Source organism: Saccostrea cucullata, unplaced genomic scaffold, assembly GCF_032062105.1.
Source record: "Saccostrea cucullata isolate Sc308-1 unplaced genomic scaffold, CSIRO_AGI_Scuc_v1 ctg19, whole genome shotgun sequence".
NCBI lineage: Eukaryota > Metazoa > Mollusca > Bivalvia > Ostreida > Ostreidae > Saccostrea > Saccostrea cuccullata.
In genome coordinates, this window is record NW_026940018.1 from 33,078 (window position 1) to 49,480 (window position 16,403).

At 33.2% G+C, this 16,403-nt stretch overlaps 1 protein-coding gene across 3 annotated transcripts in view; it reads right to left on the reverse strand.

Annotated features, from left to right (window-relative positions):
- Positions 1-16,403, reverse strand: part of LOC134254543 (calcium/calmodulin-dependent protein kinase kinase 1-like) — a 56,496-nt gene that overhangs the window by 20,484 nt on the left and 19,609 nt on the right. The window lies entirely within an intron of this gene.

The window sequence follows — 16,403 nt, forward strand, 5'->3', positions numbered from 1 at the left end:
CATCATTTAGACATTTTGAAATCTACACTACCCCATGATCCTTCCATGGGCACATATGTTTCAGCTTTTTTGGCCCAGTGGTTCCTGAGAAGAAGATTTTCAAAGATTTTTCCTATATATTTCTATGTAAAACTTTGATTCCCTATAATGGCCCAGCCCTTCCCCCAGGGGTCATGATTCCTACAATTTAGAATTTACACTACCCCAAACTGCTTCCACATAAGCTTCACTTTTTCTGGCCCAGTGGTTCTTGAGAAGAAGATTTTCAAAGATTTTTCCTATATATTTCTATATAAAACTTTGATTCCCCATTGTGGCCCCGCCCTTCCCCCGGGGGTCATTATTTGAACAATTTAGAATCTACATTATACCAGGATGCTTCCACATAAGTTTCAGCTTTACTGGCTCAGTGGTTCTTGAGAAGAAGATTTTCAAAGATTTTTCCTCTATATTTCTATGTAAAACTTTGATTCCCCATTGTAGCCCCGCCCTTCCCCCGGGGGTCATGATGTGAACAATTTAGAATCTACACTATACTAGGATGCTTCCACATAAGTTTCAGCTTTTGTGTGCCCAGTGGTTCTTGAGAAGAAGATTTTCAAAGATTTTTCCTATATATTTCTATGTAAAACTTTGATTCCCCATTGTGGCCCCGCCCTTCCCCCGGGGGTCATGATTTGAACAATTTAGAATCTACACTACCCCAGGATGCTTCCACATAAGTTTCAGCTTTACTGGCCCAGTGGTTCTTGAGAAGAAGATTTTTTAATTACCCAACCCTATTTTTGTCTTTTCTTGATTATCTCCCCTTACGAGGGTTTATGAACATGTCATTTTAACAATTTAAATTCCCCTTCACCCAAGAATGCTTTGTACCAAGTTTGGTCAAAATTGGCCCAGTGGTTCTTGAGAAGAAGTCGAAAATGTGAAAAGTTTACAGACGGACAGACAGACGGACAGACAGACGGACGGACGACGGACAAAATGTGATCAGAAAAGCTCACTTGAGCCTTCGGCTCAGGTGAGCTAAAAACCTAAGACAATTCAGTATTGTAAAAGATATGAATTTTATACGGGAATTTATGAATTGAATTATCTCCCTTAGACAAGAGTCATTCCTCCTTAAAATTCTTAATCAAAAAAGAATTATTGACTCTCTGAAAGTTTTATTGCTATATGTGTTAATTCAAATATATCAGAATTAGTGTTATTGAAGTTATGTGATAATTCAAAATTAATGCAAAATCAATACATTTCCTACTCTTCACCTCAAGTGTCAGTTCATCTAGTAAAGTAAAAAAAACAAGAGGCCCATGGGCCACATCGCTCACCTGAGAAGCTTTGACCATTCTGTTCTTTACCGGATTTCACCCTTGTTATACATAATGCATCCCCACCCTACCCCACTGATCATAATTTAGACATTTTGAAATCTACACTACCCCATGATCCTTCCATGGGCACATATGTTTCAGCTTTTCTGGCCCAGTGGTTCCTGAGAAGAAGATTTTCAAAGATTTTTCCTATATATTTCTATGTGAAACTTTGATTCCCTATAATGGCCCCGCCCTTCCCCCGGGGGTCATGATTCCTACAATTTGGAATTTACACTACCCCAGACTGCTTCCACATGAGCTTCACTTTTTCTGGCCCAGTGGTTCTTGAGAAGAAGATTTTCAAAGATTTTTCCAATATATTTCTATATAAAACTTTGATTCCCCATTGTGACCCCGCCCTTCCCCCGGGGGTCATGATTTGAACAATTTAGAATCTACATTATACCAGGATGCTTCCACATAAGTTTCAGCTTTTCTGGCCCAGTGGTTCTTGAGAAGAAGATTTTCAAAGATTTTTCCTATATACACACACACACACCCCATTGTGGCCCCGCCCTTCCCCCGGGGGTCATGATTTGAACAATTTAAAATCTACACTGTACCAGGTTGCTTCCACATAAGTTTCAGCTTTTCTGGCTCAGTGGTTCTTGAGAAGAAGATTTTCAAAGATTTTTCCTATATATTTCTATATAAAACTTTGATTCCCCATTGTGGCCCCGCCCTTCCCCCGGGGGTCATGATTTGAACAATTTAGAATCTACATTATACCAGGATGCTTCCACATAATTTTCAGCTTTTCTGGCCAAGTGGTTCTTGAGAAGAAGATTTTCAAAGATTTTTCCTATATATTTCTAAGTAAAACTTTGATACCCCATTGTGGCCCCGCCCTTCCCCCGGGGGTCATGATTTGAACAATTTAAAATCTATACTACACCAGGATGCTTCCACATAAGTTTCAGCTTTCCTGGCCCAGTGGTTCTTGAGAAGAAGATTTTCAAAGATTTTTCCTATATATTTCTATATAAAACTTTGATTCCCCATTGTGGCCCCGCCCTTCCCCCGGGGGTCATGATTTGAACAATTTAGGATCTACACTACCCCAGTATGCTTCCACATAAGTTTCAGCTTTACTGGCCCAGTGGTTCTTGAGAAGAAGATTTACAAAGATTTTTCCTATATATTTCTATGTAAAACTTTGATTCCCCATTGTGACCCCGCCCTTCTCCCGGGGGTCATGATGTGAACAATTTAGAATCTACACTGTACCAGGTTGCTTCCATATAAGTTTCAGCTTTTCTGGCCCAGTGGTTCTTGAGAAGAAGATTTTCAAAGATTTTTCCTATATATTTCTATATAAAACTTTGATTCCCCATTGTGGCCCCGCCCTTCCCCCGGGGGTCATGATTTGAACAATTTAGAATCTACACTACCCCAGGATGCTTCCACATAAGTTTCAGCTTTACTGGCCCAGTGGTTCTTGAGAAGAAGATTTTTTAATGACCCAACCCTATTTTTGTCTTTTCTTGATTATCTCCCCTTGCGAGGGGATATGTCCCTTCATTTTCACAATTTAAATTTCCCTTCACCCAAGGATGCTTTGTACCAAATTTGGTCAAAATTGGCCCAGTGGTTCTTGAGAAGAAGTCGAAAATGTGAAAAGTTTACAGACGGACAGACAGACGGACGGACGGACAACGGCCTTCGGCTCAGGTGAGCTAAAAATTGATTATACGCAAGGTGCATTCTCATAATCATTTCAACAACATATACTGTTAATTATATTCCAACATTTTACACTTATGTTTGATAAATTCTCATATTACAATGCTTCTACATGTCACAACAAGTCAACTCCTCCAATTAATTTAGACTTAAGATGGCAGTGTTTGCTTTGGATTATCACATATGCATGAGAATCAATAAGAATGGTATTAAAGCCATTTTTTATTATCTTCCCGTACTTGTTAAACTCAGGGTATAATTAGCAGGTATACATGTACAGTCACTCAAAAGTTAATACAGAAAACATCATTGCAAACCACATGTACAAATATAAATTTCAAAGTATTTACACCCTGAAACTAATTAATACTTATTCATACAACTTTAGCTAACATTTAGTTCTGAATGCATGTGTTTGGAATATTAAGGTAAATAATATGTGTTAAATGATTTTAAGAATTTTAGATCTTTATCTGTGACTGATAAAGTGGTTAGTTTTGATCAATACAATGTACTGTATATCCAAATATGCTTGTTAACTTCATTAATCAAGTCAGATTAAGGGGGGGGGGGGAAATTTGAATATTATAAAAATGCACAAGGATCAATTTTTTTTCTCAAACAGCTAATATGCTGTTGTGATGTAGACACGATACACATTGTTGTGTTTATCTTTCATACTATTTCTTAATTAATACCAGTAGTCAGTACTCTGACAATTCAAATGCATGTTTACTGGTCAGAAATATGCTTAGAAATATGCTTAGAAAATTTCAGCTATTTTTTTTTCCTTCAATCAGTCAAAACAGCCAAAAAAATGTCCTTGCCATTACAATTATCATAAAAATTTAATCAACATTAAATATTGAATTGCTAGGTGTCGATCTAATTTTTAATATCAATTTTCTATATTCCTTATGCTAATCTAGAGGATTAAATCTTCTGAACCATTCAAACTTTGAATGTGTACTCTGCATTGCATTTATCCACACACTTCGTCCTGCATTCACTTCATTCAAAGTCAAGATTCATTCACACTTCTCAAGAAAAGACCTGTGCACGTTGAATATTTCATACTGCTTGGTGCTTTGATCTACTTTGCTGAAGTGATCTAGTAAATAAGGGGCATTGATTCTGATAGCGAGAACTCTCTCAAAATATCATTTCCTAAATACACCATGATTATACTGTCAAACAATAAATAGTCACCAAAACCTTTTATTTGCAAATTGTTGATGGCAACTTTGATGAAAAACTCGATTCATGGCTATTAATATTGGTGATTGTGATTTTTTGTTTAATGAGCATCCCAATAGAGTATGATTTGTTTTGAGATGAAAAATATTTTGCGAGCTAGTATATGTCAGTCATACAACTTCTCAAAAATATTTCCCACATGATTTAATCTTTTGTAAAAAGCATGATTGTCTTTTTCCTCTTGTTTGCTCCTCTTTTTTTTCTTGCTTGCAGTTTATAGTAAAATTGCTAATGGTGTGCAGTTAGTGTAGGTTGATTAACAGAGAAAGTGATTAAAATTCAAATGAGGACAAAACGAGCTAAACATGTCAGCAGTATGATTCTTTTGCATCAAAAACAGAATTCATATTTCTTAAAATATAAATTATGAATACTGAAGTCAAACCACAAGATCTAAATAAAGCAAAAGGACCACAAAATAATGGATGATAATTAACTCATTAAAATATTGCCTGAATTTGTAATTCATATTTTTATACATGTGCATGCAGATATTGTATAAATTATATATCTTAGCTTGTTACCAACTGTCATGATCATGAACTAATTCTAGCAGATATGACTAAAATTTTTAGATTTTTAAAAAAAAAAATTAATATTTTTTCTGTTAAATGCTCCTAGGTATTATAATTTTTGTTGGTTTCACCCAGCCTACATGTGCAGATTTTTTTTTTTTTTTTACTTCTGATAATTTATTTTGCATTCATAGAAATTAATCTATGAAAAATGTAGAGACAGTATTCAAAATCAAAAGTCCATTCAACAATACACAATAGGTACAATAAAGCAAACATGGAGCTCCAAAACATCAAAGGTGGGATCAGGTGCCATGGAAAAGTAAGCATCCCCAGCATACATGTACCGGCCACACCCACCATGTGCTCCACAAATTGTCATGATCAGGAAACAACAGAAAAATACACCAACAACCCAGTGCATATGAATCAATTACTTTCAGGGATATACTTTTCTGACAAAAAAATGGCTCTAAAATTATATTTTGATTATATTGTATGCTGATCATAGAAAGAAAATACTTCATTGAAGTAAAATTTTGAACATGAACATTTTGTGTATTATTTCGATTTGAATTCACTCAAAAGGATGTTAATACCTAATTGGATACAGTTTACTTAAACAACACCCTGTCAAGTGCAATCATAACTTGTGCTCTTTAAGATAGATTCAATAGGGCATATACAAGCCTGTTGAAAATGACACTTTTTGACTGTGAAATATTAAGAGCTGCAGTAATGGTAGTAATGAACGAACCAGAGAATTAACTGTCATTAATTTGTCAGCTGCTGAGGACAAAAATTGACATCTCTATGTCCTGATAGATAAATAACCTAATGGTTATTCCACATGTTTGCAAATTAAGATTTACCGGGCAATAATTATCACGTTAAATAGCTCGGACTCAAAGTTTGTAAGACAGCTCAGAATTCTTTTGATCTTGAATTTGTTTAGATCATATTTTTAAATATCATGTCCTCTTATGGCCCCAAATAACCCCAATTGTGATTCCATCATAAAAATGTCCTATTAGCAATGTTTGCATACATTTTTATGAAAATTTGAAAGACATCAAAAGCAATAAATTTGCAGAACTCTTTAAATATACACTTGAGATATATAATGAGAGTTTCTAAAATATTTGAATAATTATGCAGTTTTTTAAAAAGTGATTTTTTTATATATACTCATGCAGAGAAAATTGTCTCCAGCCAGTGCAACTAATACAGTGCATATGAACTAGATGTACTAAAACAAACTATGCACCTCTAATGTTTTATAAAAATGCAATTGTACTAAAACAAACTATGCACCTCTAATGTTTTATAAAAATGCAATTGAAAGTCAATCTAAACATCGAAGTTCTTAAATAAATATGTTTGATATTTTTTTTTTTTATCAAAGTGCCTCATATTGTTAGATGACAACAAATTCTAGTCTCACTGTCAACCCCTTCTTTTATCCAGGAAATGAGATATTATTAAACAGTGAAATGGAGAAGACTGTATCATTAAAATTATTGTGCTTGTAGCCATGACATACGTGCCCAATTAAACTGGATATATCTCTCCCAGTGGCTCAGCCTTCTTCATTACTTTCCTGGAAACACATCTGGCAAGAAAACGAAATCCCCCAATATCTATATGAACTTTTTTCCTCATTTTTACTTCGTATCACTGTGATGACTCTATAATGCTGATTAAATCTATCATACTTCATAAGATAAGTGCAAATTCAATAAAATAAAATTGAACAGGTCTGCAAAAGAATCAAATATTAATCATTTTTTTCTTACTAGTTTATTCCAAATGGTCTTTGGAAATTCCTTATTTATCAACATTGCAAGTTAAAATTGAATTTTTTTAAAGGTTTTTCCAGTATTATACCATATCATTAATGCCAAAACTTGGTGATATTTCATTCATGAACATACATTTTAACCTTTAACCCCCCACCCCCACTCCCACACCATGAAATTTTCTAAAAGTGAAAGTTATAAGCTTAAGCATCTACAGTTGTATTGTAAGTATACATTTAAGATATTACAATCCACAGTGAACTTGTAAAATTAAGCATCTACAGTTGTATTGTAAGTATACGTTTAAGATATAACAATCCAAAGTGAACTTGTAAAATTACACTGGAGAACATAATAGCTAGATATTAATTTAATTTCTCATTCTTGAAGAAATACACAAATTTTAACATTTGAAAAACTCAAAATGCTATTAAATCTTTAATGACCAAACTGTATTAAAGTTGTTAATTCTGATGAAACTGTAAAAACAAAAGCGAATATATTGATGGTTTAATATTACCTGCTTCGGAACTTCCCCTGCCTGAATTCCAGCATTTTCAACCTTTGTTGAAGTGAAGAGTTGAGAAGCATTTTGCAATTTGTTAATTCAGTAAAAACTATAGAGATATAAATACAAAGTTTTTTCAAACTCTTTTCAAATCTTCAATCAAAATCCTTTAAAATGAAATTCCCATGTCACACAACAGAGAGCCTGGTAACAATTGACAATGTTTTGCATCTTCTGAATCTATACGCACTGTAAGGCTAATTTTTCTAATCTATCACCTTCAAAAGTCACCAACCTACTAATGAAAGAAATATTCACACAGCAACTAAATCCCAGCCACAGGCCAAACTTTTCTCAATATTTCACGAGACAAAGTATCTAGGAAATGTCATTGGATCAATATATCATAAAAAATTAAAACATTATTTGATATATCCAATGCTAGGTGTTTACGACAGAAAATTCTCATAACTGAGAAAGAAAAAAACAATATATATATGCATCTTCATCTGCCGTGTAGAAGATCACTCAGCATCCAAACAGTGCAACTTGTTTATACGGCTCTTGGCAACTGGCAAGAGACACACAGAAGGAGAGAAAAATCAAAATGATCCCCCTTGATAATTAACAGAAAACCAATCAGAGGTATAACTCTGATGGAGTGACAGATAAAAGTTCTACACTAGTACTAAGTGTTCTAACATAATCAGGTCATTACGGAGTTTGACAGACGCAATGATTATAGACCTGCTAAGATGGAGAATTTAAGCTTTGAACGATTAATCTCCATATTAAGATATTCTTAATGTCAGATTTTATTTGGGATATCGGCAATCATTATTGTGTTTACCAATGATAAATGTTGATGAATCTGTGAAGTATCATTTTAATATCACTGAGAAGTATATAGCTCTTAAGTTTTACCTCTTTAACATTAACCATTAAATTGATTTGATGAAGTTGAAGATTTAATGTTTTCATATTTCCCAGACAGAGAATATTAATAATATATTAGCTTGCAGTGAGCAAAATCCAATGATTATAAGAAATGGCAGACTACAGATTCAATCACAAATCTAATGGGAAATCTTCAAAGTTTTATTATATACATTTCCATGAAAAATCATGAGAGCACTCTGAAGAGTTTTGAAGATATATTACTTGTAATCCTTCCAATTTAACATTCACAGTTGAGGAACATTCAATAGATAGGAGGTATTCTTTTAAAGATGTAAATACTAATTAAACAAAATTATGCATGTGAAACACAAACACCCCAAAGTAATATGCCTAAAAAGTCTAAACTGCACAGTATTTTCTACCTTTTTATAAAATGAACTTTGTGACCATTCAAACTTGTCTGAGCTTTTAACTATGGTCCTCTACAAAATTAAGAACCAGACTGATATTTTTTCTACTCCTACAGTTTTTGTCGTTACTTTGTGAGGATAAATTCAAAGGGAATCTAAATATCAAAAACAAAAAATCTAGACATGATTAAAATGTTCACAGGTGTATCTGTGTAAGAAGCTAATTTCAATGAAATCCACACAGGGATTAATACACCTGGAGACATGAATAGTTATTTATGTCAATGACACAACATGAAGGAAGTGAATTCAAAGTTAAGTCTGGGTGACATAAAAAAGATCAAAATGAGGTCATTGAAAGATAATTTTTTTTCTTGAAAATTAGCCAAACAAAATAGGATAATTTAAGGTAATGTGAAGGGCAGAGGAAAGACCAATAGTGCTTAGAAATTAACCAAATGCTAAAGAAGAAAATGTCAGGTCAATTTTATGGTAAAAAGCGGAAGAATTACTCCAAAAGCGGAAGGGTAGACAGGTCTGAATTCCTAATAAAATCTGATCCCCTGCACACATTTTCTTCTACTAGAACCATTCAAAAACATGGATATGGTTAGTAGAGGTCACTAGGTCTAGCCTAGGAGAGCAACCTTGGTGACAATTTCTTAACAAACCAATGATTGCCCCATTAGTGAATGACATGTACACACGTTAATCATCTAAAATCTCTAACACTGCCATTTTCTCGAGTGAGTCAAACCAATGCACACAAATTTTGACATCAAAGCTATACCATCCAATCAATACTGACCGATAAAGTTTCAGGTAAAATTCAAAGGAAAGACATTAATTAATCTCTGTGAAGTTCATAATCAGTTTTTCATATGATATATGGCAGAAAAAATATCTTTTATGAAAGAATTACTTTCAATGATTTATTGGAAGAATCTTGGGGAAAAAAAATTGCAAAGGAAATCCATTATGCAAGAGACTACAGAATCAATTAGAACTGAAGTGAAACAATGTCACTTTGATTAGCGAAATAACTGGAGAATGATTGAAGGAAAGACTGAAATCATTATTAGTAGAAATATGAGGAGCCAATATTTACTCACAAATATTGCCAATCTTAAAGCTCTGCATTTCCTTCAATTTAGCATGGGAAGACTTTGCTGCTTTTCATACTATTTTAAGTCTTCATTTCATTTGTATTTTAGTCACCTGCATGGCCTAGTGGTTAAAGTGTTAGCTATATGGAGTCGCTAATGTTATAGGTTTGAATCCCAGCGCAGGACATGGGGACTGGTCCTTTGGATTAGACCATATATCAACCTTTAGGTCCCAGTAGGTGCTGGCATGAAAAAAGTTTCACCACTATAATGGTCCTTTAATTGAGGGCCAGGATTTGAAATTTAGAATATACTTCACCTTAGGATGCTTTCTTGTAAGTTTCAGTTTTTCTGGCTCAATGGCTCTTGAGAAGACTTTTTAATGTCTCCACCCTTTTTGTCATTTCTTGATTATCTCCCCTTGGAAGGGGGCTTGGACCTTGATTTTAACCATTTAAAATTCCCCTTTAATCATGGATGCTTTGTGTCATCTTTGGTCAAAATTGGCCCAATGGTTCTTGAGAAGATGAAAATGTGAAAAGTTTACAGATGGATTGACAGACAGGCAGATAGAGAGATGATGAACAATAGGTGACCAGAAGAGCTCTGCTTAATATTAATTTTTTTAATTCTCTGTGTTTATACAATGAGAGAGTGAGAGACAGACAGACAGACAGACAGATAGACAGACAGACAGACAGAAAAATCATTTTCTTTTTTGAATCTTCTCATAAATTTCAGTAAAAACAACCAAATTCTAGACTTTGTTCTGCCTAATTCTTATTGTAGAATACTGCCATGGACAATAACCAACAGGTTTATGAGTTTACATGTAGACTTCAGATTCTACATTTTTTTCTGTATTTTTTAATCTGGACATCTGACCTTCCTGCACTGTATGAGGAAACAGAATTATATACATATACCTACAAAATGTCAAATAAGATACAAGCCATTACAAGGGATTCATTTGTACATCATTAATTGAATGTTATTATTTTACTCCACTGGGAAATCTGATTTCAAAGCTGTGGTTACAGAATTTTTGACATTTATTTAGCTGACCCCTGTTAGGAATTATCGCATGCATGTTGTCTCCATTAAATTTGCACTTTCTATTATTCTTTTAGGTTCTCTACAGTAGTAAGTACATCGGACTTTTACTGTAAAATGACTAATTTTAGTGGAGAAAAATTGAGATGGTGGCCATTCAAAAGGTCCCGGATTCAACAATGAACAGAAAATGTAAGGTAGTTTAAAAGGTTTATTTTGAATTAAACATTTGTGTACTAAGTAAAAGTTGTTTTGTACCACTTACGGATATTGCAAATTTACAGATATATATTGAAGGATCTTGTTTGCTATAAAAATTTGGAATTCATTAAACAGATATGACGAATTACGGATATAGCGAAGTTATTTCATAGGTCTCAGCGACTTCTTTATAACTGAGTTTAAATGTATTATGGAATGTGTTGTTTGCGGCTGACTGAAATTAAGGGGAAAAATTTATGCACCAAACAAAGGTTTTAAACATAAAGGCTAATTCTGACCATGACCTAGGAAGTTCCACCAAGGTCACTGCATATCCATTGACCAGTGGCACTCTGTGAGTGAAGTATGAGCCAGATTGGGCCAAGAAGAGAGAAGATATGCTCCAGACAAGGATTTTTCATATAATTCTATGACATTGACCTTTGACCTAGCAACATGGTTCAAGGTTGCACATGAACACTCTGTGGGTGAAGTATCAGCCAGATTGGGCCAAGGAGAGAGTTTCCGGACAAGGATTTTTCATATATAATTTGCATATATGAAATGTTTAACTTGGTTCAAGGTTTGCACACCGGTTACCAAAAGGCAAATTATCACAGATTGGGTGTGCCCCGGACAAGGATTTTTCATATTTAACACACACCTTGACGTTTGATCTAGAAACATGGTTCATAATATGCACATATACCCAAAGGCACTCTGTGGGTGAAATTTACAGGAGAGAGAAGATATGCTCCGGACAAGGTTTTTTCTATTTAAAAATGAAATTGAATTGGTTCAAGGTCACTGCACACTTTACCCAAAAATCTGTTGAAGTATGAGCCTGATTGGGCCAAAAAGAGAGAAGATATGCTCAAGAGATCTCGGACGGACGGACCTAAAGACGGACGGACAAAAATCATAAGGGCGCCCGTTCATGGATTGAGCAGATAAATAAAGGTCTGCGAATATTAATTAAATTCACAATGGTAATCAAGTAGTTTGAATTTTAGTATTTGTGAATTAAGGAGATTAATTCGTGATATTTGTCATATTCAATAAAAACATATGGGAGGAAAAAAGAAGGACAGAATGATAGAAGGATGAAAGATCTTGACAAATTTTCTTGACTATAATGGTTAAGGACAAAATTTTCTCTCTCCAATACCTGTTCTGTTAGTAATAATTATTATCGCAAGACGGCTCTCTAACGTCAAATCGCGAGAATAATAATTTGCGAATGGACGCTTGATCAATAGAATTTACATGGATTTCAGCGCCATAAAAATAAAAGTGAGTAATTTTATTTCGTGAGTGTTGCTTCTCGCGAAATTACGTGATAATTAATTCCTCGCATATAATTAGGAATCTACAGTAATCATTGTCCTCATCCAGGTACATGTATTAAAGCCAAGAAAAATATAATTGATTAGTTGAATGTGTTAATTAAGGCAAAGTCACACAATTACCCAACAAAAAGTTACATCCAAAAACAATTTATGCAATTTTGATCTGATACTTTGGAATAGCCCTATAATAATAACTTCAAACTAATTCATTGAAAATGTTTAAGCATCTGAAGATAGTTTTCAACACTTGAAAAAGTTTGGTTTAATAAGCCTTATATTTTTTTTGGTGATGGTGTCCATTACTGAAAAATAAATTGACATGACGATAAGTGTGACATTTTATTTGCGAGTTTACACAGCAAGCTAAAGTTACTTAGAAATGAAACCTGCATAAAAATTTAACCTCTTCACTTATCTGGGAAAAAAAGTCAGATTCAGCAAAAAGCCACATGTATATACATGCAAGTGGTCATTAAAAAGCTCAATTGGAAAATTGCACGAATATATAAGACACCGCATTGTAGTGAGATTCAGCATCCGAAGCGTCATGTAAGTTGGTCATGCAAGTTTAGTCGATAGGGCTCATTGTAACTTGGAAATCCAAACCTACAAAAACTTTAGCTGTTCTACAAGACATACGGAAAATTTAGGTCAGATTCAGCATCCGAAGCAAGTTTAGATGTATCGTCATGCAAGTTTGGTCAACAGCTTAAGTTACGTTGTGGATAGACCTTCACCAAACAACAATTGTTCAATCGGAAAATTTTAAAAGTTAAATGTATCCTTGTCATCATCCATGCAAGTTTGGTCAAAGCTTATAGTTTCTTGGAAATAGACCTATACCAAAAACTACTTAGTCAAAAATGTTAACCTGCTCCAAAAACATTAACAATCCTATGCTGAAATTGCAGCATCTGAAAGACTGGTACAATGAACACACTAGAAGCATCTTCCATTCTAATCAATATAGAACATTAGAAGTACTTAAAAAGAAAACTACTCCAAAAAACTTGACCTTAACCTGGGACGCCTAAGGCCCACATGTGCGATTGTCCCCCAATCGTTGAGGTGATAAACTTGTATGCTTATTCATGCAATGTGATATTGTGATACCGAAGTTTCAATTTACACCTTGATTTTGCAAAAATAACTAATTCTTTGGTATTTTTAAGTCAGAAAAATTTCACACATAGTGATTATCATAGTACACATTGTATAATGCATTAATATAAATATACAACAAGAAGACATGATTTATCAAAATCTTGATTTTTACTTCAAAGAAAAGCCACGGACATTATTCTCCAATAAATCACGAACGATCATGCAGCATATTGTTTAAATGTACATTATGATTACATGATTGTACTTAAACCACATTGAAATTTAAACACTGTATATTGCAGAAAGTAGCTGATGAATTAGGTTGCAACTTTTTTAGCAAAAGAGCTGCGAACTCCCTAGAACATATTTAAACTCGTGATCCTTAGTGGTAAAATAGAAACTGATTTTGTTATTATATATTCAAAAGATTAATCTTTTTAAGCTACAAACAATAAAAGGCTAATTCTAATGCAGCGAAAGCTCAAATTTTGCACTCTATTGTAAATTTCACCTGGTGGGAAAAAACAGCACGGTGACCATTTCGGAAATTTGTCATATTTTAGGGTCTTTCTCTCTATAGTTACTTGTTTTGTGAATGAAAGAAATACCAAAATTTTATTAAAGATAAAAGTATTTATTTTTAAAAAGCTTTCAGGTTTTTTAACATTGCGACTTTATCTTTTAAAATTACAAGCTTCAAAAATAAAAATTGATTTAGGCCATCTTTAAAAAATTGTTTGGTTGCCCTCTCTGACTGATTCACTAAAAATGGCCTGACTCAAAACATTTTTTTCTTTTTATTCCTCTTATCCTGTCAACAAATATATATTGAAATTTTCTTGAAAATTGTTCCCCTGCTTATTAACTACCCAGTAATTTTACCCTGAGTTGGGAGAAGGCAAACATGTATTATTTTAAAGATGGCTTTCTGTACTAGATTTTTTTTCTTCTAAAACTACCTACATTAAATTAATCTTGACAAGTTTTCTACAAGCAAATAATTGTAGTTACAGTGTTAATTAATCTAGACTAGTTCTAAAAACGTGAGTAAATACAGCTGTGTCCTATTAAAAAATCACATGATTATTTAAACAGATATCTTAAACACTTGAAAAATAATAATTTTTTTTTGCGATGGTGTAATTACTATTAAATGGACATGACGATAGTGGTGACATTTTATTTAGCAAGCAAGAGGGCTAAAAAAGAAAACAGAAAGAAAATCATATGTATATACACACATTTTACTGTACTCAACAATTACTGTATACAGGGTTATTTTCGCCCTGTGTTATTTTCGCCCTTTTGCACTTGCGAACAATTTTGCCCCGTTTTAAATTGCATTTATAGTTTTTAAAAAGACTGTAAAAAAATATACTATAAGAAGACCGGTAAAACGAGGGTGAAAATTTCCCTGTATACAGTAATTAAATTGCACATTTAGACACCACATTAGTTTGGCATCTTGTCAGTCAGGGACTTCGAAATTCACTATATACAACTCGCAAAATGCGAATTTGAATATCCAAATTGAGAGTTAAAAATTTGCAGGTTATATATATATAAAAAATATCTGCAATTGAAAGTTTCTCTCTTAGTTACTATCACATTAAGGAGCATGTGCCATGTCTGATGGTCATGTCAAAAATTACAAAATTTTTTTAAAAATGGATAGATGGCATTTACTCTAGAAAGTGTATAAAGCTATGTATTAGCAAAAATTTTCTGCAGAAATTTGTCCAAGCGTACTCAATATAAACGTAAGGCAAATAGTGACAATCTAAGAAATCCCCTTAATTTTCTACCCCGCAGATTAAAAAGAAATTGAGATTCCAAGGAATTATGACCCCATGGAAAAAAGAACGTCTACAGTATTTTTAAAAAGCTTTCATTTTCAAATTGTGAGTGCATGGTCTTTTGAAATTACAAGTTCATTTTTGGGTACTTGCAATTATTTGTGAGTTGCAATTTTTAGGAAGTTTCTACTCCTGTCAGTTAAAAGATTATTCTTCTTTCCTTCAAATTTAAAAGTGAATTTTTATTTTCATTTTATCTGAACATGTGAGACAGTGTGCTCGTGATAATTTCATTCTCGTATTCCTTAGGGTTATTAAATATATAATGTTTTGCCATGAAATTTTGTCTCGTTCATAAAGGGTTACTGGTAATATGACTATCTCTTGACAATTAGGTATCACAAAAATTTATTTCTCTGCAGTACTAATAATATCTTAAAGGCATTAAAGAAGTCAAATTGCAGAGAATATGAAAACAGTTTTATAATCAAAAGTTTTATACAAATATTCAGTCATATGAAAATGAGAAATTTTAATTTAAATTTTCTGTGTGTGAAATTTTATTTTGTTTGCACATCTCAAATATAAACTTTGGAAACAGATTAAAATTTTGTACCTATAATTTTGAAGTATCAGCAGACAGACAGATAGACAAACTAATTAAAGAACACCTCCATAGCAATTTGGTTAAGGCAACAACATCATTTTATAAAGAAAGTGCACTGTAATAAAGGCCGAGAAGCAAAAGACAACCATACGAAATGAGCTGAACTTTTTAAAAGTTCAGCATTCAAAAACACATCAAATTCAGTAGAAACAACAAAATCATTTTAAAAAGATAGAAAAAGGCATTAGACTGCAAGAGTTGAACTCATTAGCACTTATCTGAAAAAAACAAAATCTTAATGGCTACTCAGAATGTCTACAGTGTCATCATTAACACCCTGTTGGTAGTGTAATCCCTCTGTTTATAAAACTACAGGATTTTATTACAGATCTTAAGGGCAATACCACTAATAATTCTTAGAGCCTTAAGGTTGTTGGTGGAAAATATGATACATCTGTTTTTGTCTTACATTTTGTGTTAAAGATATGAATTTCAAAAAAATGTTCAAAATAAAGACACAATATCTTACGATTTTGGATCAATTGTTGTACGTGCTATTTGAAACAGGAGTATAAATCGAGGAAGCATTGACAATATATTCTGTAAATGTTTATAAAAAACAGTGATCAAAATAAGCCATAATTTTGCTCAAAGGAAAAAGAGAAAACGCATTGATGCCCTGTTCACACTAAGAGTTTCATTCACAGTAAATTAATGCAAAGTAATTTAAACTAATACG